Raw genomic sequence first — 24324 nt, forward strand, 5'->3', positions numbered from 1 at the left:
TTTTCTTGTTCAAGGAAGCATTGCATTTCAATTGTCTGCTGCTTGTGCTGTTACTCAGCAACCTTATCAAACCTGCTCTGAGTGCTGCGTTTTAGTGCTCATTACTCAGCAACTTTATAAAATTCGCTCTGAGTGCTGCATTTTGATGCACATTTAACTGATTGTTGCCTCTCCAAGGTTTGATTATGAAAGAATTCACTATAACTGTATATCTCGAAGTTGTTTCTTACGCACTTCTCTTGCCGCTGCATTCCGCCATGGAGGAAGCTACCTATTGGTGCTGTTGCTGCACACATCTCATGGCTAGGACTCTACCTCTTCCTGCTGGTAATGCAGACAAGTAACCACAAGGGGTCTGGCTGATATTGCGGACAAGGGACAGAATGGCGCACCAAATAACAAACCAACCAGGTCAGTTCAGTATCCTTGTGATAATGTATGTTCATTGAAATCACCTCAAAGCTTGATATCTACATCGTTGTGGATTTTTAGCATATATTTAGCAGGACTTTTATTCGTTAGTGTTAGCAGCCTTGAATGTCAGTCTTGAGACAGAGTAAGTACTGTTTCACTGTGAGAGATTTTTTAGCTATTTAGAGAGGTAAATAATCACATCCTTAGAAATATGAGCCTAAATGTGCATATTGTAGTGCTCTGAAGTGTTGAAAAAAAACATGTAGCTTTGATGCTTGTCAAAGGTAAAAGTTCACATCTTGTTACATGGAGCAAATCACATGTCTGCAGTTCTAAGTTGCTGCACTTCAAACATAGATGTGAAGCACAGGGTGCTTCACATCTTTCATTTTGTCATGAGTTTATTTGGCTGTCTCGACTGTTCTGGATTGACTGGCATGTCAGGAAGCTAAAAAGGTATCGGCCTTGATTTCTTACTGTTTAAGCAACAGGGCTTCACAGTGTGTGCATGCACAAAGTTATTTCCAGAGGTTTGTTATGTGGCTCATGGAACCTTCATGTTACAGAATAAATTATTTAACTTCTCTGTTGTACAGGAAAGTGAGCAGTGATAGTATATACACCAAGTATTTCAGAGAGAACGAAGTAATTTTCAAAAATATGCTTTTTGGGTTAAAAATATGGCTTTTGCAGCATAATATTACCAGTGTTGGTGGACACCGGAAAGCCAGTGAATTGTATTTAATAAGCTGGTTAACTAATTTCTGATAAACTTTTAAATATCACAGTTAAGTAATTGGTTGCAATTAGAAGTTGTAGCCTGTCGTCAGTATTAGTGATATCAGTGTTTAGAATTTACAAAACGCGATTACCCTCTCCACTGTGGCTCATCAAAATTTGACTGCATCGTGCAAAAATACATGCGCTTTTGAAAGCAAGTAGGCAAAGCAACTGCTCCAGTGCATTATACTAGTCAAAAAAGCCAAATTTTGTCGAGCCACAGCTCAAAGAGTACAGTCGAACCCGACTATCTCGAACTCGTTTATATCGAAATACCCCGTATATCGAACAATTTCTGAACACCGTAATGTTACAATGAGAGTATGTAGGAAAAATTACAGTTAAATGGAACAAATATAGCAGCTGCACGCGATACATCGAACTTCAACACCGCAAAATTTCCCCAGAAGTTGGCTTTCCCGCGCGGCTACCGGGCCAGCTGTCGACACCCCCATCCCAAAGTAGTTTAGCCCAACTGCGTGTGTGTGGCGCGGCTCTCCCTCCCTCAGACAGCTACCCCCTAGAAAAAGTGGTTCGACCCATCTCTCTCTCTGTCACAGCCACGTGGCACGTGTGCTTGCACACAGTTCAGTTGCAAGTCACGTCCTCGGAACGTAGTGCTCGTCCGCTCTGTTTAACGAGATGGCTGCCGTGAAACGGCAAAACTTGACAGTATCCGCAAAGATAGAGATTATCAAAAGAGTTGAACGTGAAGAAAAGAACTTGGATGTCCCTGCAGCATACAGCATCCTAAGAAGCACGATGAGTATGGTCTTGAAAAATAAGGCCGACATTAGGGCTAAGGCGGACAAGAGGCCTGGTGCTACCGGCGCCCGCCGCGTACGCGCGGCTGCATATGAAGACATGGAGGCAGCAGTGTACAAGTAGTTCCTTGATGTCAGGTCACGGAACATCCCTGTTTCTGGCCCCGTAATTGAGCAGAAAGCAAAGGATCTCGCTTTCATGCTGAACAGACCCGACTTCAAAGGCTGTTCAGGTTGGCTGCAGTGCTTCAAAGAGCGCCACAGCATTGTCGGCCGGGCTGTCACCGGTGAAAGCCGCGCGGTGGACGTCAGCAGCGTGCAGAAATGGATTGACGGAAATTGGAGCGACATCACGGCAAGATATCATCCCCGTGATATATTTAATGCCGATGAGACAGCCTTGTTCTGGCAAATGCTGCCTAACAAAACGCTGGCGTGTCGTGATGATAAGTCCAACGGCGGGAAAGTTAACAAAGTCCGAATATCGGTGTTGCTCGCCACCAACGTCGATGGATCGAGCAAGCTTCGACCACTTGTGATCGTCAAGGGCAAATTGCCGCGGTGCCTGAAGAATGCACTCTCTCTTCCGGTGACCCACGTGTCCAACGGAAAAACTTGGATGACAAGCGAAGTTTTTGGCAAGTGGCTAAGTCCTGGGACGACGACCTGGTAAGCAAAGGCAGAAAGGTCTGCTTACTCGTTGATAATTGTTCTGCTCACCATTGTAAGGTCAGCGTCAGCAACATAGAGCTTCGCTTCCTGCCACGGAACACAACGTCGGTGCTGCAGCCTTTGGATCAAGGTGTCATTCGTGCACTGAAGGCAGGCTACAGAAAGCGCCTTGTGCAACGATTATTGCTAAATCTCCGCACGGGCTGGGAGTTGAAAATTGACCTCCTGGGCGCAATAACGATGTTGAATGCATCGTAGAACGACGTCAAAAAAGAAACAATTCGAAATTGTTTCCATCACTGTGGACTCTGCTTCCGGCGAGGCAGGTGCCAGCCCAACTGAAAGTTGCGATGAACCCCTCGACATCGATGAACCACTCGAGGAACTTGACGATTTGTTAACACAGCTGTAAGAGTTCCCAGGTGCCGTTTCTGATGGGACTGCAGCACCGTTGACGACGATGTTGCGACTACCGGAGAGCTCGCTGACGAAGATACTGTTGCCGATCTGGCTAGGGATCTTGCCGGCAACGGTAACTGCGAGGACCCAACGAGTTCTAACCCGCCCACGTGATCTGAAGCACTTCATGCGCTGAACGTTGTTTGCCGCCACTGCGCGTCCATAGAAGGCTGTGGACTTGGCTGTTCTCGGTCACTCGACAACATTAAAAATTGCATGCTAAACAATTCTTTGAAAGCGAAAAAGCAGAAAACGATCGGCTACTATTTCTCGCGCTAATATGCACGCCGTACATGTCTTTAGGTATTAAAGAACAGTTCTTGATGAGGTGCGTTTTGTACATTGTCAATTTCTTTAAACATTCTATATCAAATTACACGATATATCGAACTAATTCCGGTTTTTTGCGAGTTCGATATTTGCGGGTTTGTCTGTAATTGCGTTTTCAAAATTCCTGAAACTGATGTGGCTATTACTAATGACCGGCTGCAAATTTCTTAATTGCAACTAGATGCCTAACTTTAATAGTTAAAAAGTTTGTAATTGGATGATTCCACGAGAGAGCAAACAGTCTAAATATTTCAAATTTTAAATTTTTTTACTATTTTATATATTATGCACACATTGTTCAGTAGCTCAACAGTGAATTTCGTTTTGTGAAAATGCTACTATTTCAGGATTAAAAGTATAAACTAAAATAAACGACGTCGTGGCGATGGCAGCATTTTCAAGCACAGCTCAATTTCGCAAAGTTGCAATGACGTAAACATCTAGATAAAAAAGCCATGATGTATTTTTCGAGCTAAACGTACAGGTGAGAAGGAATATGTGGGGCTTATTTCCACCATTTTGAGGAAGTTGTCGCTTACTAGAAAAAATTTTGAAAACTACAAGTCTCAAGCAAGGCTATGTTCAAGAATTTTTTCTCTGCAGGTATAAAGCACATCTTCACATTTGCAGATTGGATAAGCATCGAGGTGCTAATAAAGTGTACAAACTTTCATTTTTATATAATACAGGGAATACACGTTCTCTTCTCTTTCAACTTATAGGGCGGAATGGGGTTCGCTTCCTTTCATGTGCAGGGTTTTCGCTCTCCCGATAAGCAACAGGAGGTGCTTCACCTTGCACGATCGTTCCTCGTTGATGTTTTGTTTCTGCAGGAGTGCAATTTCCGCACCTCTGCAGAGGTTATTTCTTTTTGTTTGCGTTTTCGTTGTGATGCATTCTTTTCATTGACGGACTCGTGGTGTTGCAACGTGGCCACTGGAACTAGCCCTGCCTGCTAAGACCAGCTGCCTCCCTCTGCTTGGGGAGGCGACCCCTTCTGCGAACTTGGGGCAGCCCTTGGTGGTCCCTTACCAATGACTACCTATTCATGGCAGTCCTCGAGGACCGCTAGTGGTTTTTACACCTCCTTTTGCAGTATTCGGCCGCTTTTCATGGCTTCGGACTTAGCCGCAGGCTGCTCGGTCTGGCCAGAGGGGAAGAGGAAGCAGAAGTTGGGCCGTGGCCCAGCAACCCAGGCTGTGGGGCAGCGGCTAAGTACCTGGCGGTGTTGCGCTAGCTTGCTAAATTTTTTTCTTCTTTTTGTCTGTGCCTGCTTGCTCCTGTTCTGGGGTGATTGGGCACGGGACGAGAGCTTAATGTCTACTTCTCCCGGCCAGGGGTTTTACCCTTGGTCGGGATCTCTTCGTGAACACCAGCTCCCAATTGATCTCTTTTTCGCAGTGGAGTTCCGAGCATTCCTGTCGCTTTAGTGCTTTCCGATGGAGGCACTATCTGACTGAACAACCCGGAGGCAGTGCAGGCGGCTCTTCAGTCCGTATCAAAGCACTTCATGCACATTACCGATGTCCGGCAGTTCGGCAGGGGTGGTAATTTGTGCAAGTCACCGGATAAAGGCTGCATTGAAGACCTGCTAAAGTGTACGACCCTTTCCAACCACCCGGCGAGTGCATTCATTCCGCCTCATCTAGCATGTTCCAAGGGCTTGGTCCGAGGGGTCGACTCTCGATTGAGCCCGGTTTAAACGCTTGAGAACCTCTCGCCTGCAGGAGTGATTGCTGTTCATCGATGCAGCAGGATGGTTGACGGAGTAAAAATTCCTACGGAGTCCGTCATTGCCACATTTGCAGGAATATTCTGCCCGTCAGAGATTAAGACTGTACTCTTCGCGCCTTCACCCATCTTCGCTTTTCGCCGACACCTACCTCTTCCATTTGCTGACCTTGACATATGCCACGGTGCCACCGAACCCGTCATCTTGAATTCCTTGCCCTATCAGTGCACCTTGCTCTGTGGAGAATGTCTTGGACACATTGAACACCTTGATTTGCTCATACCGTTCGACGATGGGGCTTTTTGCTGTGGTACCTCCGTCGCCGCCCTCACACTGCTTAGTGCTGTCTCCGACCCGCTCTCCCAGGAAATGTTTCACCATTCAGTGGCCAGCGACCTTGACCCAGCTCATCACGAGAAGCTCCTTCCCCGGCTTCACAAGTTCCACTCTTCCTTCGACCACCAGACAACCTCTTTGGGCCGCGCGACCACCGCCGTTCGCCCTATTGATACCGGCCCTCATGCCCGTCTCCCCCAGCGCCCCTACCATGTGTCGCCTCCAGAGCGCTGCGTCATCTCTGAACATATGGACGACATGCTCCACTGGGGTGTTATCCAGTCCTCTTTTACTCCATGGTCGTCGGCCGTCGTGCTCGTCAAAAAGAAGGATGGTTCGATTCGGTTCTGTGTTGATTATCATCGCCTAGACAAAATTACGTGCAAAGACGTCTACCCACTACCCCGTATTGATGACGCCCTCGACTGTTTGCAAGGAGCCGAGTTCTCCTCGCTGGATCTCCGTTCCGACTATTGGCAAGTCCCCATGGCTGAATCTGACCGCCCAAAAACAGCTTTTGTCAGACCTGACGGCCTCTATGAATTCAACGTGATGCCGTTCGGCCTCTATAACGCTCCTGCAACATTGTAGCGCATGATGTACATCTTGCGTGGCCTCAAAGGGCACATTTACCTGTGCTATTTTAACGATGTTGTCGTTTTTTTCACCTGATTTTCCAACACATTTCAAGCGCTTGCACAATATACAACTGACCATACTTGGCCATGTCGTCTCCAAAGATGGCATCCTGCCCGATCTGGAGAAGCTTCGTTCTGTCACAAACTTTCCCAAACCGACTTCTGTTAAGAAGTTCCGAAGCTTTTTGGGCCTGTGCTCATATTTTCGCCGCTTTGTGCACAACTTCGCCTCTATCATCGCACCGCTTACGAAGCTCCTGGATGGGCCCGCTGATCTGTCTGCTTGGAACTCAGCCTGCAACGCTGCTTTCGCTACCCTACGTCGTCTTCTGATTTCACCACCGATCCTGCGCTATTACGACTCCAGTGTGCCAACCGAGTTGCACACTGATGCCAGTGGCGTAGGCCTCGGAGCCGTCCTTGCACAGCGTAAGGCTGGCTTTCCCGAATATGTTGTTGCTTACTCAAGTCATACGCTCATGAAAGCCGGGTCTAATTACATCGTTACGGAAAAGGACTGCCTCGTCATAGTGTGGGCACTCACAAAATTTCGTCCTTATCTTTATGCTCTCCCCATCGATGTTGTTACTCACCACCATGCCCTCTGCTGGTTGGCTGCCCTCAAAGACCCCTCTGGACACCTCGGCCGCTGAGCCCTTCGTCTTCAGGAATACGATATTAATGTTGCATATCGGTCGGGCTGCAAACATTGTGACGCTGACGCCTTGTCGCGCTCACCTCTGCCATCTCCTACGCCCTCGCCTCGGCCTTAGCTGCGCTCACAGCCATGGACCCCTCCATGGAACAGCGTCGAGATCCATTAATTTTTTCACTCCTAGATGCCCTCAATGCACCGATTACGGATTCGTTACCTTGGGCCCTTATCGACAAGCTTCTCATTTCACGCTTCGCGACTTTCTCCTATATCGCCTCAACTATCACCCGGATGCCCGCAAATGGCTCTTTTTTATTCCTCACCATTCCGACCCACAAAGCGCTCAAGCAGGATTGCTAAAAAAACCTACGAACGTTTGCGCCAGCGATACTACTGGCATGGAATGTACGATTTTGTTCGCCGTTATATACGCTCCTGCATTGCCTGTCAGCAACGCAAGTCTGCCCCTCCCCCAGCCCGTTACAGCCATTGCCTTGCCCAGCTCGCCCCTTCGATCGTGTGGTCATCGATCTGTATGGTCCCCTGCCATCCACGCCTGCCTGGAATTGACGGATTATTGTAGCCGTGGATCACTTCACTAGGTATGCGGAGACGGCAGCCCTGCCCTCGGCTAGTGCTCGTGACGTCGCATTCTTCCTCCATCATTTCATCCTGCATCATAGCGCGCGCCCCTCGGGAACTTCTCAGCGACCGCGGCCGTGTTTTTATCTGACGTCGTTCACGAGCTACTGGATGCATGCCACACCGTCCATCGCAAAACTACTGCCTACCATCCCCAAACGAATGGCCTCACCAAACGCTTCAACCGGACTCTTGGAGACATGCTCGCCATGTACATTTCCTCTGACGCCTCCAATTGGGATCAAGTACTTCCATTCGTCACTTATGCTTACAATACCGCCTCTCAAGCCACAACCGGTTTTTCTCCGTTCTTTCTTTTATATGGCTCTGAACCTTCTTGTCTCCTGGATACCGTCCTTCCGTACCACCCCGACAGCTCAGAATGCACTTTTCTCTCTGACGTTGCCCGTCATGTCGAGCAGTACCACCAGCTGGCTCGCTCGTTGACGAGTACCACTCAAGGCCTCCGCACATATGCGAGTGACCGCTGCCAGTCCGCCCATGACTTTCCCGCTGAGTCGCTTGCCTGGTTGTCTGTGCTGGCTGCCTCCCAGTTTGCTGTTAAGTACCTTGGGCCTTACCGTGTCTTGGAGCGCACGTCACCTATGAACTGTAGCGTCGAGCCTGTGACCTCCTCTTTGGACCACCGTTGTCAGGGCCGCGAAATTGTTCACGTCAGCCGGCTAAAGCCGTACTGCGACCCCCTTGTCATCTCTTTGCCTTGAGTTGCCAGGATGGCTCCCTCTTGTCACCGGTGCAGTTGCAATGAAGAAGACCACAGTGCGCACCATCGACGACGACAAAGAGGTTCGGCTGGTGCCACCGCTGCTGGGTCAGTTTGTGCAACGGTTACGTCGCCAGCCCTTTCAGCTCTACAATAAACTGCTCTTCAAGGGTATTATCTCCTGGTAAAAAGACAGCACCAGGCCCAGACAACGTGTACTACATTACTTTTGCCCATCTTTCTGAGGCTGCCATACGGGCATTGTTGAAATTCTTTAATAAAATATAGACAACTGGGAAAATACCTGAGGAGTGGAAAGAAGAAGTCATAGTATTTTTCTGAAATGTGCAAAACCACCAACAAGTCCTAACAATAACAGACCGATAGCCCTCACCACCTGCATTGCTAAATCTTTTGAAAGTGTAATAAACATTAGACTGACCTTCACACTTATTGAATTTTGACAACTCGTAGACTTACATCAATGTGCATTTAAAAAAGCATGCTTGACCAGTGATCACCTTGTTCGCCTAGAAAGCACCATCCAGAAGGCCTTCATCCACAAGCAGCACTGTATCGGGGTGTTCTTCGACTTGGAGAAGGCCTATGATACCACATGGAAGTTCAGCATTCTCCGTGACCTAGCAGAGCTAGGTATCCGTGGCAGGATGCTGAACTGTTTGAACGACTTCCTGGCTAACCGCACATTCAGAATCCGCCTAGGAGCAACTCTATGACCTTCACCCAAGAGATTGGCATACCCCGGGGGTGCATTCTAAGCAAGACACTCTTCATAGTAAAATTGAATTCCTTAGCCAAAGTAATACCCAAGTCCATAATATATTCGGTTTATGTAGGCAACCTACAGGTAGCATCCACTTCCTCCAGCATATCGTCCTGCAAGAGACAAATGCAAATCACGCTAAGTAAACTACCTGCCTGGGCAGAGAAAAATAGGTTCAAGTTTTCTCCTCAAAAACAGTAGCTGTTGTGTTCTCATTGTGACAAGGCCTACAGGTCGATCCCAACCTATACTTGAATCAAACCACACTACCAATCAAACAAGACTATAAATTTTTAGGCATCACTTTTGACAAGAAACTTGCATTTCTACCACACATTAACAAGCTTAAAAAGAAAGAAAGTATTCCAAGCCTCAATGTATTAAAGGCGCCCTCGTGAAAACAGTACGGGTTCAATAGAGCATGCCTATTAGAAATCTATCACTCTTTGGTACACTCCAAGCTGGACTAAAGGTGCATAGTATATGGTTCAGCAAGGGCATCCTACTTGAAATGACTGGACCCTGTTCATAATCTTGTTCTGCACCTATCAACTTGAGCATATAGAACATCCCCGGTAAACAGTTTTTATGTTAAAGCTAATGAGCCCACACTAGAAGATAGAAAAGTCACACTTGCATGCGCATACGTCCTAAAATCCCGTTCTCTTCCTAAACATCTCTGCCATTCTATTGTTAGGAAGTGCCTATCTAAAAGATTATTCAGCAATAAACCACATTTTATCAGGCCAGTAATAATGCACTTTGAAGATAAATGTGGAGTTAGCAGTACTAGATGTCCTACCGAATATTACACAAAGATATGAATATTTGCCACGATGGTACAGCCTCCCTTCAGTATGCGACTTCACACTGGCACACTTAAACAAAAAGGAAACGCCACATGAACACATACTACAAGAATTCTTTGCACTACAAGAAAATCGTGATACCAAGACAAAACAGTCACGTTGGAAGTGCAGTAATTTAAAAAAAAAATGACACACCTGCCACAGTACGCGTGGGTTTTACTGCCGAGTGTCATGCCGTCTTTGTAGCAGTAGAACAAGTAGTAAAAGAACACATAAAAATAGCATCATTTACACACATCCCCTGAGTATGCACAAAGCACTGCACTCTCGAAATGCCGCTGAACCCATAATCGAAAACATCGTACACAACATACTTAAAATAACAAAACAAAAGCATAGCATTATACTCTGTTGGGTCCCAAGGCACATTGGAATTGAGGGTAATCAGAGAGCAGATGCATAATTAGCACAAGCTCGAACCGGTCAAGTAAAAGAAGTGAACGTACCACACAGATTTTTTGAAATTACTGCACAGTATACTTAGAAATAAATGGCAGGTTGCATGGGAAGAACAGACAAACAACAAACTGCATTTTATGAAGCCCCTTTTAGGAGAATGGAAATCATGTAGACATCAAGAACGTTTTACTGAAGTTATTTTATGTCGGCTACACATCGCACATACACACACACCTTACACACAGCTTCCTGCTGACAAATCAAGACAAACCTCTCTGTGAAATGTGTGCCAATGAACTCGCAGTAAACCACATTTTAATTTCATGTGCAGAAGTTGAACAACTAAGAAAGAAATATTTTAGAACATTCTACAATGAATACATCCCATTACACACCATGTTGCTTCTAAGTGATCAAGCACTGGTTCACTTTTTATGCATTTTTAGGTTCTCAGAGAAGCCAGTGTTTTAAACAAACTCTAGGTATAAAAAGCGTCACCTTTAAGAAAAGCTCTGTGTTTGATTGCATCATAGCCTCAGTTGCTTCTGCGCCAATAAAACCAATATAACTAACTCTTTTTGGAGAGGTGTATGTTTCGCAGTTGTCATCATCGGCAGCAACCCAACCACATTCACTGCAAGAGAAAGGCCTTTCCCGCTGATCACCGGTTGGCATAGTTCTGCGCCAGCTATAGCGTTCTTAATATCCTGTGACCATCTGACTCAATTCTGTATGCTTCTGCCATGCGTACCTTCATTCAAAATCCGCTGTCTTACGTTAACCCATTCACTTCCGCCATTACATTTATGACAGCGCATTGTGGATTGCTAGAAAGAATTACCGATAACTCGCACTAAAAACATGTCAAGAACATGATTATTATGTTCAGGCTGACTCAAACGGGGCAGAATGCAGAGAATTTAGCAGAACATGTTATCACTGGAAAATAAAATCGATGTACTTCTGCTAATCTTGCCCAACAAAGCAGAAGCACTGAAAGCCTCTGTGTAAGTGCTGTTGAGAAAATTTAGACTTTCATGCTTGCTTGCTCAAAAAAACTTGTGACCAGGCAGGACTAACGTAATTTGGAATAGTGTAGCTTTCACTTCAGTATGGATGTTCTTGGTACCCTGCATAAAAGCAAATTTGCATGTTCAAATTGAACTAAATAGTAATGAGTGTGAGGCCGATGTCTCTGACTTATGGGGGTATCACAAATTTCCTGGATAATTCTATAGAATTATTCACGAAATTTCTGCTATACCTCGAGCTTGATGCATGATGGCCTTAGTTGCTTGTGTGCCATAAATCCCAACACAACACAACAAATGTGCTTGGGCTGCGCAGATTTGTGCAAGTATATAGCTGCAAATGTCGTAGTGAAAAGCGAGCAGAAAATTTACAATACACTTTTAAAAATTCTTGCTTTTGCACCTCGCGGCGACATGCGGTGCTGGAATTTTGTGCAAAAACCTGCGATACGACATCACGTCGTGCAAATGACGTCAACAGCCGGGGGGGTTATATACGGTTCATAGCGCCAAATTCTTTCAGACATCACGTGCTACTGTGGCCGCAGTCACTCCGCGCGTGCCGCAGCCGGCGGAGGTAGGGAGGGGACAGAGTGAGGGGGGCCGACAAAGGAGCACCGCTGTTTTGGCGTGCGAGAGGAGAGGGAAAGGCGCGATGATGCGGAAGTTCCAATTTTTTTTGTATATAACTCAGCTTCCACAAAACGCACCAAAATAATTCTTGCTGGAAGATAATTACAAACCGTCGTCTTTTAACATCCCAGACATAACGCACCTTTATTGAGAGCCCCTTTCTGGGTCCCTTTAATGAGAATAGTTCTTATGTATATAAGTGTGATTAATTCAAGGAGCGTACTGTGTGGGTCTAGTTCATACAGCATGATTTGATAGCATGAAAACTGCACAAGCTATGGATTCTAGAGCATAGAAAAGGTGCAGGCAGGAGAAACAATGACTTTCAAATACTAGTCATAGTTGAAAGCTTGCACTTGTCCTGTGAATATCTTCTGTGCCTCATTACTTGCGGAGTTTTTATTTTAAAATGAAGTCTGATGAAGTGCATCTGCTACACTGTGCCATAAACGATTCCTTTGATTTGGTTTGCTTCACCAAAACTGCACTTTTTTTTCAGCAGTGACCATGTTCTACTTAATGGGAATGATTTGTATCTTACCTTATAAATCTTGCTGCTGCCCTGCACTTTTTGTGTATTTGCTTCAGCTGAGCTGTTTTCTTGCAGGCATGTCTGACTGGTGCTCCAACCCCTTCCACAGTGGCTGACCAAGGCAGTGAGTTGACCTTTTCGACTCGGAAGCTGGTACAGTGGAATCTGATTAATTTGGACTGACTTAATTCACGCTTCCAGTTTATTCCAGTGGCGGGAAGAGGCATCTCTCCTTTACTCTCACTAGCCAATGCCGTGATTTTGTGCTATGTCACTTCTACCATTGTCACAGTTAAATGCCTTGAGAGTTGGCCATCCGATAAGTCAATAGAAAATAAGAGTGGGCATTTGAAACATTCAACAGCGTGAAACAGGTCCTGATTAGAGTTGGTAATACTTGAAATACCGTTGCCAATACAATGCCCTGCAGGTCTGTGTTCTGGCCTCTTGCTTCAGAAATAAACATGTTTAACTTATCCACAGATTCGGCCCTGCCATATGCAGTAAGCATTCAAAAGATATTTAACCCTTTTATGGCCAGTGTCTCAAATTCTCGACACACTAAATGTACACAACATACTCATTTCTGAAAAAGAGCTTGGACGCAAATTTTTATCTCAATGTGTTCCCACTAGTCAGTGCTTTGTAGTGAAAAGCTTTGAGGAAGCAATGTGAAGGAAAAAAAGGATGGCATTGTATGACAGCTGGCCAGTTTTCAATGACTCCTTGTGGCTCATTTTGTGAGAACTGTTGCCAGAAGTAGAGCCGAGCATTTGTCACAGGAAAAATCATTGGCACAGGATGGGCCCTTGATGGTTGCGTGTCATGGAATGCATGTTTTTTATTCAGGTTTGCATATTACTCTTTTTCACAATTTTGTGGCACTGGTAATAGGTGCTACTTATTTTGAAGTTGGAGAAATGTATTGAAACTCAGTCTACTGGTGAATTTCCAAATTTCTCACAAGTGTTGTGTAGCATGTATGGGCTCACAACACCACACGTGAACTTATAGGGGCCCACAGACAAGCACAACACACTCTTTCACAGGGTGCCACATACTTGACACCCTCCAAGTTCGCATACAAGTCCGCCGCCCCATACACACACAGCTCCTAGTAGCCCCCCCCCCTCCTTGGAACACCCATGCCACCTATCAGTAAGTCCACCAAATAGCCCATGCAAAAGCTCCACACAAACACTATGTTTCGGAAGCCAACGCCGTATGGGTAGACGCAGCCTGCACAGACGAAGATGCAGTCGTTAACCACCACACACCCCAACCCATCGCCGCTCTCCACCTTCCTGCAGCATGCTCTCCGAAATTTTCAGAAGAGGCAGCAATCGCACTTGCCCTTACATGCACTATAATGCCCGGTATGTTCTTACCAGTGACAGCAGCTGCCATCATAGGGCAGTGGCGCATCGTTTAACCTGTTGTGCCAGTGCACCAGGCATCTGAATGTAAAGTGGGCAATTACCGATTTCGCTTATATGGACACTGACCCATTAACGCTGTCACATCGTACCTTTCAAGCGGAGCTTAGGTGTCCCTGCTTGACCTTGAAAAACAAGCCTCGAACTTAAACTGAAGTGAAAGCCGAAGTTCTTGCACACCTATCACATTTGGCTTAACCATGCTAAATCGTCCGTCATTTTTTAATGTCGGTACACTAGTTTTCACAGTGTAGCTGTTACAGTTTTGATGTTTCATTTCTTTATAATTGGGTCATTAAAGCTTTAAAAGCATGGCCACAACTGCAGGCACAGGTCTGAAGGAAGTAGAAGACCAGACTTTGCTAGGTGACATGTGTTGCCTTCAGCTTTGTGCACTGGCAAAGTGCACTTTCTTGAATGTGCATTTTTTGAGTAGCATATGGGCTCAGTCTGATTTTGAAATGTCTGCTCATGCAGCTGGAGGGGGTCCAGGAACCGAGTAAAATTGGTCCCTACCTGAAAATGAAGGGCACTGTTTATACATGCCTTAATTAGCTGAGACTATGCACTATGAAAACATAGGTGTTTCTCAAAGGCTTGAATTGCCAACTTGAGAAAAATTCAAATGAATGAGAATAGAAATGGCATGCATACTTATTAGCGTGCAGATTTCACTCTGGTGTTCTGTATTCTGTATCTGTAACAAAGCAGCATATATAGGCTTACTGTGAGTTGTTTTGTTTTTCCAGATTCTATTCTTTTCCAGTCTGGATAAAAACGAGATTCGCACTCTGGAGATTGCATGGGCAGCATCCCAGTGGAGGGCATATGTACTCAGGTGCAGACAAGCTCTGTTAAGGTCGGAAAACAACAAATATTTTTTAGGTGTACTAAGGACAAATTGATATTTATTCGTTTCAACAGATTACAGTGTTAAAACAAAGTCCACTTGCCCTGCAAACGGAGCTGTTACAAGATAGAGAAGGCCTAACTTTGAAGTACTGGCATAGCTGCCAGCGGTCGTTCTCGCAAGCAAACTGTGGTGACGGTACATTTCAACACAGATCTCTGGCACTAGGCCACACTGCCATTCCCTTCCAAATGTGCCATTTACTTCCACGTGTTAACGTCACAGTAATGAATCAGCTGGCAGCGGAAAAGACACTGCATATTTAAATACTACTATTTTCTCTGCAACCAATGTTTCCTGCTGCCCAACAAAGCTCAACATATCTGCAAAGTGCCAAACAATTGGTTTTACCAAAAACTGTTGGAATCATCCACGTTGTCTCTTTGAAGCGAAATGCAATTGAGCGAAGTACTGACAGGCATGATTTTGTTCTGGTGGAAGCTGCCTGTGGCTGTAAAATCTACAGCAGGGTTAGGCGATGGAATTGGCCATCTGTTTGACCGTCTCTCTTGGAGAAGCACCACTGCCCAGAACCAGCTTTGTTCATGTAGTCCTTGGAAAAGCCAGTTGCACAGATCAAAATTAAGCTAGAGCTTTGACAGCATTGTACATTCTGTGGCTGACGTCTGTGAAGGCCATCCTTACGGTGTGGAAAGAGCTCTGCCAAGATTTGGTTTGACTTCTTTCATCTCACCTGTGTCTAGGCTATCTCGAAAACTTCTTCAGCTCAGTAAGGAGGAAGCTTCGCTGCAGTAACATCCGAATGGGCTACATTCTATCGGTAGCATGAATCACATTTCATTTGGGAGACTGATGCAAGGCCCCTGATTTTCTGCAGCAGAAAATATTCAGTTCCGCAAATGGAGAACAAAGAACCTTTAATATTTCGTGTGAGCCTTCCGCACATTAACGCTTGCCTGCATGCCACTGCTTCTTGCCTCACTGCTTGGCATTTGTTTCGGGCTGCGCAGTTCTGAAAATGAAAAAATGAAAATTGGATTTTGAGGAAAGGAAATGACACAGTAGCTTTCTAAAGAAGAAAGGAAGAAAGAGATGCCAGAGGTCTACAGAATGATTTTGACCACCTGGGGATCTTTGATGTGCACAGCACATGGGGCTTCGCCTCCATTGAAATGCAGCCGCCGCGGAGTTCTGCTCCGAATTGCCCTTTCACTGCCTTCTGTTCTTTTTCAACAGCTCTTGGCGCCTTCTCTCCTCATTTGTAGCAACCCTTTCTTGTCACTGCATGCTGCGCACTTCGTCTCAGTGACCAGGATGGAGAAGGTTACTTTTTCTCACAACTCATGAGCTTGGTGGGAAAGCTCGTTGTGGTTATAGGAAAGAAGGAGGGATAAAAAATGAATAATTTGTGCTATATTCATAGCTTAATTGTTCACAAATATAGTGTGAGGTGCCTTCTGAAATGGATGATTCAAAAGAAAAGCTGACTTATTTTCTCGCAAATACTGTAACATTGCTTTTGACAGGTGCCGGTATCATCACTCGTCAAGTGCTTGCTGCACTTCCATAACTGCAGTGCAAAATAAATTGTGGTCAAAATGTTTTAGGGGCCAGGACAAATTTTTCTTAAACTACGAAGTTTCTGAGAAAGCTGCATAGCTTTCCTTTGTAGCCCTATGGCTGCACTTGGGTGAATGTCAATGAGTAATTACTCCCTTATTACAAAATAAATTATACATTGGACCAAACAGCAGCACGCAAAATGGCTGCTGTCTTGTAGCCTCCCCTGCTCAGCATTGACAATGCACATTTCTAACTTCGCTGACAGCTGAAATGTAATTGCAAAAATCAGTAGTGCCATTGTCTTTGAGTTTATTTTGTGAATGGTGGTATAAGTGTACATCCCGTGCCTGTTTTCACTGTTACAGTTAATAAAACTGGCGGGAGGTGCAAATTTTTGCGTATAGCTCTATTCGATGAGGTGTTTACAGGCCTGAATTACCAACTTCATGTGAAAATTGGGCGCATACTTGTTCTTTTGTAATAACAACAGGAATATACTAGACCAACTGTGTTTTACAATTTTTATCATGAAATAGTATTGTGTTTGTGCTATGTTGGAAGCTGCAATTCTCGGAGAAAATGATTGCCTTTGGTGGTGAGTGAAAAATACTCCTCTGCAGTTTTTTTACAGTGGATATACATTTAAATTGTGGTGTTACAAATTTCTGAGCAGTATGAACTAAATTCCACTCCCTTAGTGTAAAGCATTGAGTTGTATATGCTCCTGATCTTAGTGTTGCAAAATAAACATTTACTGCTGAGCTCTACATTACTGAAGGCTTTTAGAGGAGAAAGTGAAAGTGTAAAATATGGCCCAAAAAGTTAGACTCTCAAGCAAGGCAGCTTAGAAAGGCAGCCAAGCCACAACATGCACAGATGTCTTTGAAGCATGCTCGGACAAAATAAGGCAAGATGTCAGCAGGAGGAACTCGCTCCAAAGTCCTGTACGAATTTGTCATCATCCCAACTGCGTCTAGTGCAGGGCAAAGGCCTCTCCCACTAATCTCCTAATTCACCTCGTCTTGTACAAGCTGCACAAGCAGCTGTCTTAGTATCCCCACCAGCTTCTCAATCCCATCCGCCCAGCAGACTCCGTGTCCTACTGCTGCCTTCCCTTGGAATCCGCTTTGTTACCCAAAGCAACCATCAGTAGTCTCCTCACCCCACTACATGGCCTCCCCATATCCCTTTCTCTCTCTTGATTCAACCCTGATATCAATTTGTATTTGTTCCCTAACCCGCCGTGTGGTTTTCCGGTCACTTAATTTTATTATTTTCTTTTCCATAGGTGCTTTCGTCGATCTAATTTAAGGCGATTCCAATGGTCTCTTGGATTTGGCCTCAATGGTGAGTGCTGGCAAGAACTAGACCAGCTTCCTGTCCTGCCGTCAAGATGTCACTTTATTTTCTTGCAAACCACACAATTTCAACAATGAAGAGAGCCTAAGGACCGTTGACATCGAAGTGTCACACCGCGATCCGAATGAAGTTACATGCAGAAGCCTTGCTAGGTGACAGCTGTGATTAGGGGCCAGGCAGCCTAACCGGTTGGTCATAATTCTGAGGGATAATTCTGATTTACAACCCCAGGCCAGGACGGCAATTATTCTTGGAAGGCTGTGCAGGTATTCTTTGCAGATTAGTGCTCAGATTATTGCTGCTGAGTAATTACTCCGTTGTTTCATTTGAGCTACTTCACATTGCAGAAGTCCCCTATGCACACTAGAGATGCATCCTGATTTGTACTACTACTGTCATTATTAAGCATAACTAGTATCAAACAAAGAAAAACGTGCATTTACCACTATCCATTTGTTATTGTGGTGTGTTATTCTGCTGTGTCCTTGCCCTGTATCTTCAAACAGGTCCCAATAAAACTGAAATTTCTACCTAATGCCTCATATATGAAGGGGGTTTGATGAAGTACTGTGTGTGCATGTAGTAGCATCTCTCATGTTATTGCATGACATTCTTCAGTATTAGTTAGGTTCAGACGTGCAAGAATTACTGTAGAAAGGCATTTTCATGCTTTTGTGTAAACCGTGTTGCAAATCAATGCCTACAGTGCAGTGAATATTCCGTGCAACAGAAACGCAGTAAATGTTTAATGAAATGTGCTTGATTGCAAAAATACGAATTGGTTGGAAAGGTAGCTGTTACAAGTTGCTCTGATAGATGGTGCCACCACACCAGCAGCGCATGGATTTTGAGTCAGACATGCTACCTCTGCGCCATGCAGGCACGTTCGTATAGCTTGGTTCTAGTGGGTCTTTACATGTATGTCATGTGGTCTTTCACGTAAGGATTGTGACTGTGAAAGAGGAGACTGTGTCTGAATAGGCTTAGCTTAGCTTAAGTGCCACACGTGGGGGCATCTGCGTCATGCAGATGTTGATGAGTTGTGATACCATGGGTTCTTGAACATCTGCAGGGACATCCCCTCAGGGGGGGTGATGGTGAACGGTGCATCACCACGGACCCGAGCACCCATGCCTAGCTGTGTGTAGCATCGCCATGTCCGGGGAAAAGGGGATCCTGGTGGTTGAGCCGATGCCAAGTGTTTAGACATTTAAGGCCCCACGGCGTAGGCAACACACCACTTTGGCCCCAGCTTCCCGTAGATGGCACCTCCGTCCTGACTCGATCGGCGGAAATCGGCAGTCGCCTTTTCCTCTCCTCCCCTTTATCTTTCACTTCCCTATTTTCTTTCTCACAACTGTCCTGTCCTCTCCTCTCTTACTTACTTTCCTTTCCAGGCACCGAGGGTTAACCCTGTGTGAGTAACTACCCTGCGTTACTTTGTACAGTAAAAGCTCGTTAATTCGAATTCCACGGGGCTGCCAGGCCAGTTAAAATTAACCAAAATTCGAACTAATGAAAGTGATCAAAAATGGACGCGTTTGATGCCCGGAGGGCACGAAAAACATTTATTTAGCAAAACAATTTGTTATCATCTTCTGCTTCTTCTCTGAGGGCTACCGTAGTCGGTCTTCTAGTGTCCACTTCTTTGGCTTCTCTGGACAACACCCGGAAGACAAGATTATGTCTGTCTCGAAAGCGGTGAAACCATCCTTCGGAGGCGACAAAATCTTCCACATTCATGCGCAGGGCGAAATCGGCCGCCTTTGCCATGATAATTGGGCCGCTCAGTGGAATGTCCGCTCTTCTCATTTCCTTCACCCACGTGATCACAGCGGTCTCAATTTCCGGATACTTGGCTAATCGGAGCCTTTTTCTGTTGCTGGAGAAATCTTCGGCTTCGTAGGCATCCTTGATGGCCTTCCTATTTCGGACGTAGGTCAACAACGTGCTTGGTGGAATCCCGTGCTTTTTCGCGATATCCACTTTGCTGGCCTTCCGTTCGTCCACCTCGTGTAAAATCGCCAATTTGTCCTTCACCGTCTTGGCGCAGTATTTCCCACACGAACACATCTCGCGGACACAAGCTCACAGCAAGCGGTGCGCAAAATGAGGGCTAAAACACTAAAACGTCATTCCTCAAAGCAGTCGCGGCAGGAAAGACTGGTTAGTACTTGTTCCAGCACCCTAGCGGCGCCCCGATGGTTGTGCCATCTATCGTTCTGCCGTGAAAGCTTCCAACGATGGTTTTCAACAGCGGCGCTTGGCGGCGCGCAGTTTGAATTATGGGTGGCAGCACCAACTTTTGAGTGAATTAACGAGCTGTTACGCGCATAGACTTCTATGCACTGCGGACCGGACCACGATGACTATTTTGAATTATCCAAAATTTTGAATTAACGAGTTGTGAATTAATGAGCTTTCACTGTATTGGGTAATAGTGGCGGTGTACAGCTGACGGTGGCAAGTCCCCTTGTTGAGCTCCATGGTAGGTGGCTGGCACTGTGCCTGAACAACATGAAGTTTTTCCAAAATATTACGTGGCCCACAGTCAAGATCCTGAAAAACCAGCAAGAAAAAATTACCTTTCATGGTTGTTAAAGGTCTTAAAGAAGCATTGGGCCCCAGTTAATAGGTCACCAAATTAGCCAGCGGTTACTTGCTCCTAGAAATACGTGACAAAGTGCAGGTAACTTAACTTTCAAACGTTCTGTCTTTTGGGGACATTCATGTCTCTGTCACACCCCACGGGTCACTAGACACAGTCTGTGGTGTGATCTCAGGAAGAAATGCTTGAAGGCCTAGCCGATCAAAATGTCACCAAACTTGAACGAATCAAAATAAACGAAAACAAAAAAATCCCAATGAAGCATGTTGTACTTTCACTTGCTGAACACTCCCCGAATTCGTTCAAGTGGGGTACACAAATATCGCTGTGAGACCGTACATTCTCAACACCAGACGCAGTTTCAATTGCCAAAGATTTGGTCACGGTCCCCAGAGTTGCCGAGGCCACAAAACCTGTGCAAAATGCGCTTTGAAAGAACACACTTCTGAAATCAGCGAAGCAGCATTCTGCTGCGCAAACTGTGAAGGCAAGCACCCAGCCTACTCCAGGTCTTGCCCATCGTGGAAGACTGAAAAAGAAATCATGACTGAAAACTAAAGAAACCATTTCCTTCAAAGAGGCGGGAAGACGTGTCAGGACGGCAAACAATTTTTCTTTGAATCTGCACACAAGCTTTGCCGATGTGGTGCGACGGGACAATTCATCACACCGGCTTCCGGCGCCTCCCCAGACTTCACGTAGTGAGGCTGCAGCAAGGCCATCCTCGGCCCAGGTGGAAGTAGCTAACACTACTCGACTACCTCCAAAACAGGACACGATGCCTCTTGAGGCAGCGGGCCTCAGTACCTCTGCCCACGAGGCGAGGTCTCGCATAAAGACCCATGTGCAGTCTGCACGATCGTCCAATGCCTCTAAGGAGATAATGGACACGAGCCAGGGTAGCTCCATGCCGTCGATGTCACAGGTACGGCGGTACTCCCTGGATCGAAAAAAGAGAGACAAACCTCGAATCATGGGGCCAACCTTAACCTATCTTCTCAACCCACATACATAAAACAAGATGGCATTCATAATACACTAGAACTGCAGAGGACTTTTAAATAATTTAAGTGACTTAAAAGATATCTTAACTTCATTCGCCCCTTTTGCTTTGTGCTTGCAGGAAACCAACCTACATCTCCACCATACAAATGTACTACAAAATATTCCTCCATTGCCGAGAGCATGCAAACAGGCTATCGGGAGGGTTAGCCATCATCATGCAGAATGGTATAGCAGCCCATGAAGTAAAACAACTAAATTAGAGGCTGTAGCAGCCACTCTGCTTACATACAAAATTCTTAGTGTGCTCTGTATATACTTAGAGCCGCACCTGAAAGTTACCCACATAGAGTTAGAAAACCTTTTAGCAAATCTACCAGAGCTTTATCTGGTAGTTGGAGATTTTAACGGACATTCCTCTTTCTGGGGAAGTGAAAAGCAGACTAGAGCTGAAATTATATAGGATTTTATTCTGAGCAGTAATATTTGCTTTTTGAACTCTGGTAAAACCCCTTACTGCTCTCTAGCTTCAGGGAAAATGAGCTGTTTAGATTTATTTTTTAGTTCAGCATGCATTTTTAATGATTTTAAATGGGGTGTAATCAACAAGCCATATGGCAGCGATCACCTGCCTATAAAAATCAGTCTAACATATGCACCGGAAATCATCCCAACAAAACCACGATGTTGGGAGCTTCATTTAGCTGACTGGCAATTTTTTAGAGCAGAAGCCAGTTTAGAAAAAATAGCTTTATAAAATATTAGCATCGATGAGATAAATGCAAAGCTCACAATTTGTATTATAGCAGCCATGCACTTAGCTATTCCAAACTCTTCTGGAATAGTACAGAAAAATCAAAAGGTGTGTTGGATACAGGTTTGCAATTATACAGAAAACCACGAAATAGAGCTTGGGATATTTTTTGCAGATACCCCACACACGAGAAGCTTGTAAATTTTAAAAAGGCCAGAGCTAAAGCTCGGTACGTCCATAGTAGTGCCGAGAAAGCATCATGGCAGAGCTATGTGTCAAACCATATTAAAAGGATCTGGGAACAAGTAAGAAAATTACTAAATGGCAGCTTCTCACCATTCACAATTCCTCTTTTAACAACCCCCTGGCACACAAACAAATATAAGGGAACATGCAGATATATTAGGGCAGCACTTCGGTGCATTTTTCAGTTCGTCACATTACACCTAGTCATTTCTAAAATACAAAACACCGCCAGAAACAAGTGAAGGTGCTAATGAAGAATACAATAGATTGATTACCCTCCAGGAAATCAATATAGTGCTATCTGCTGGCAAGAAAATCGCTCCTGGACCTGACCAAATGCGTACACTATGAAATGCTGGCCCATCTTTCCCAGTCTGCTGTAGAGGCACTTCTAAGAGTATTTAACAAAATTTTGGTATCAGGGATAATACCCGCAGCCTAAAAAAAGCTAATATTGTACTGTTTCTTAAGTACAGGAAGCCACCAACCTCCCCCAGCAGTTAGACCCATAGCCCTTACCAGTACCAGTTGCCTCGCCAAATCTTTTGAAAGTGTCCTGAATATAAGACTAACTTTTGTCCTTCAATCTTGTGAACTTCTTGATATCAGTGTGTTTTTAAAAACAGATGCTTCACTGCAGATCACTTAGTTCGTGTAGATAATACTGCCAGAGATGCTTCTGCGCACAAACAACGCTGTCTTACAGTCTCTTTCAATTTCGAAAAGGCATATGACACAATTTGGAGGTTTGGGATTCTTCAAGACGAATTGCTGAGCTTGGCATCTGCGGTAGGATGTTAAACTGCTTAAAAGAGTTCTTGTCTAACCACTCATTTCATGTACGCCTAGGCTCCACCCTTTCGAAGAATTTTATTCAGGAGTATAGAGTACCTCAACGATGTATTTTAAGTGCAACACTCTTTGTAGTAAAAATGAATTCTATTAGGAAAATAATCCCAAGGTCCATATGTATTCTTTCTATGTTGACGTTCTTTAGATAGCATGCACATCCTTCAACATATCTACATGCAAAAGACATGTACAGCTAACAATAAATAAACTGGCAACATGGGCAGACAAGAATGGTTTCTAGTTCTCTCCACAGAAATCAGTGGCCTTACTTTTTTCACTCGAGTAAAAGCCTATAGACATCTCCCACGCTACACCTAATTGAAGCCGAGTTACCTTTGAAGAACGAACATAAATTCCTAGGCATAACTTTCGACAAGAGACTTATTTCCTGCTTCACATAAAGGCGCTAAAGAAGAAAGCGTTGCAGTCTTCGAACATACTGAAAGTCCATTCACGTAAACACTGGGGTTCTGAACGGGTATGCCCTCTACAGATTTATCACTCTGTATTGCGTTCCGGTTTAGACTATGGTTGCATAGTGTATAGTTCGGCAAGGCCGTCTTACTTGAAACGTCTGAACTCAGTGCACAGCTTAAGTTTGCGCCTTTCAACTGGTGCTTACAGGATGCCGCCCATAAACAGTCTTTATAGATGTGGAAACCAATGAGTCACCACTAGCAGACAAAAGAACTATGCTTACATGCTCAAACATTCTTAAAATTCGTTCCTTGCCAAAACACATGCTACCCAATAGTTAAGAGTGCCCACCTCAAACACTATTTACCAACAAATCTCTTGCAATCAGACCACTTCTACGCTTTGAAGAAAAATGCCAAGAACTAGATGTAGTGGACACATTGCCTAATATGGCCCACAAACCTGTCCCACTCCCACCTTGGTACTGCCTGCCTTCTGTGTGCGACTTTACATTAACACAATTTTTAGAAAAAACAAGCACCGCATGAGCATATATTACAAGAATATTTGGCCCTAAATGAAGAATACAGTGAATACACAGCTTTTTATACTGATGGATAAAAATTTGCATACTAAGTTGGAAGTGCTGTGGTTCAAATAATTGGGAAAAAACTGTTAGGCTGCATGGGTACGCACCCATTTTCATGGCCGAGTTACGCAGTCTCTGTAGCTGTATAAAAAATTTCAGATGAGAACATTGAGAATAGTATCATTTGCACTGACTCTCCGAGCCTGCTAACCTCAGTTAACCATACAAATGCA

General features: G+C 44.9%; 1 long non-coding RNA gene across 4 annotated transcripts in view; it reads left to right on the forward strand.

The window, feature by feature from the left end:
* The window catches only part of LOC144101971 (uncharacterized), a 33748-nt gene extending 10564 nt beyond the window's left edge, over positions 1-23184 (forward strand). For 2 of the 4 annotated variants that reach the window (XR_013308121.1, XR_013308122.1), the window contains 3 exons: positions 264-411; positions 12470-12518; positions 17553-18684. This is a non-coding gene — a long non-coding RNA (uncharacterized LOC144101971). The other 2 variants (XR_013308123.1, XR_013308124.1) reach the window with 2 other exon arrangements.
* The last annotated feature ends 1140 nt before the right edge of the window (positions 23185-24324 follow it).

Source organism: Amblyomma americanum, chromosome 8, assembly GCF_052857255.1.
Source record: "Amblyomma americanum isolate KBUSLIRL-KWMA chromosome 8, ASM5285725v1, whole genome shotgun sequence".
Classification (NCBI taxonomy): Eukaryota; Metazoa; Arthropoda; class Arachnida; order Ixodida; family Ixodidae; genus Amblyomma; species Amblyomma americanum.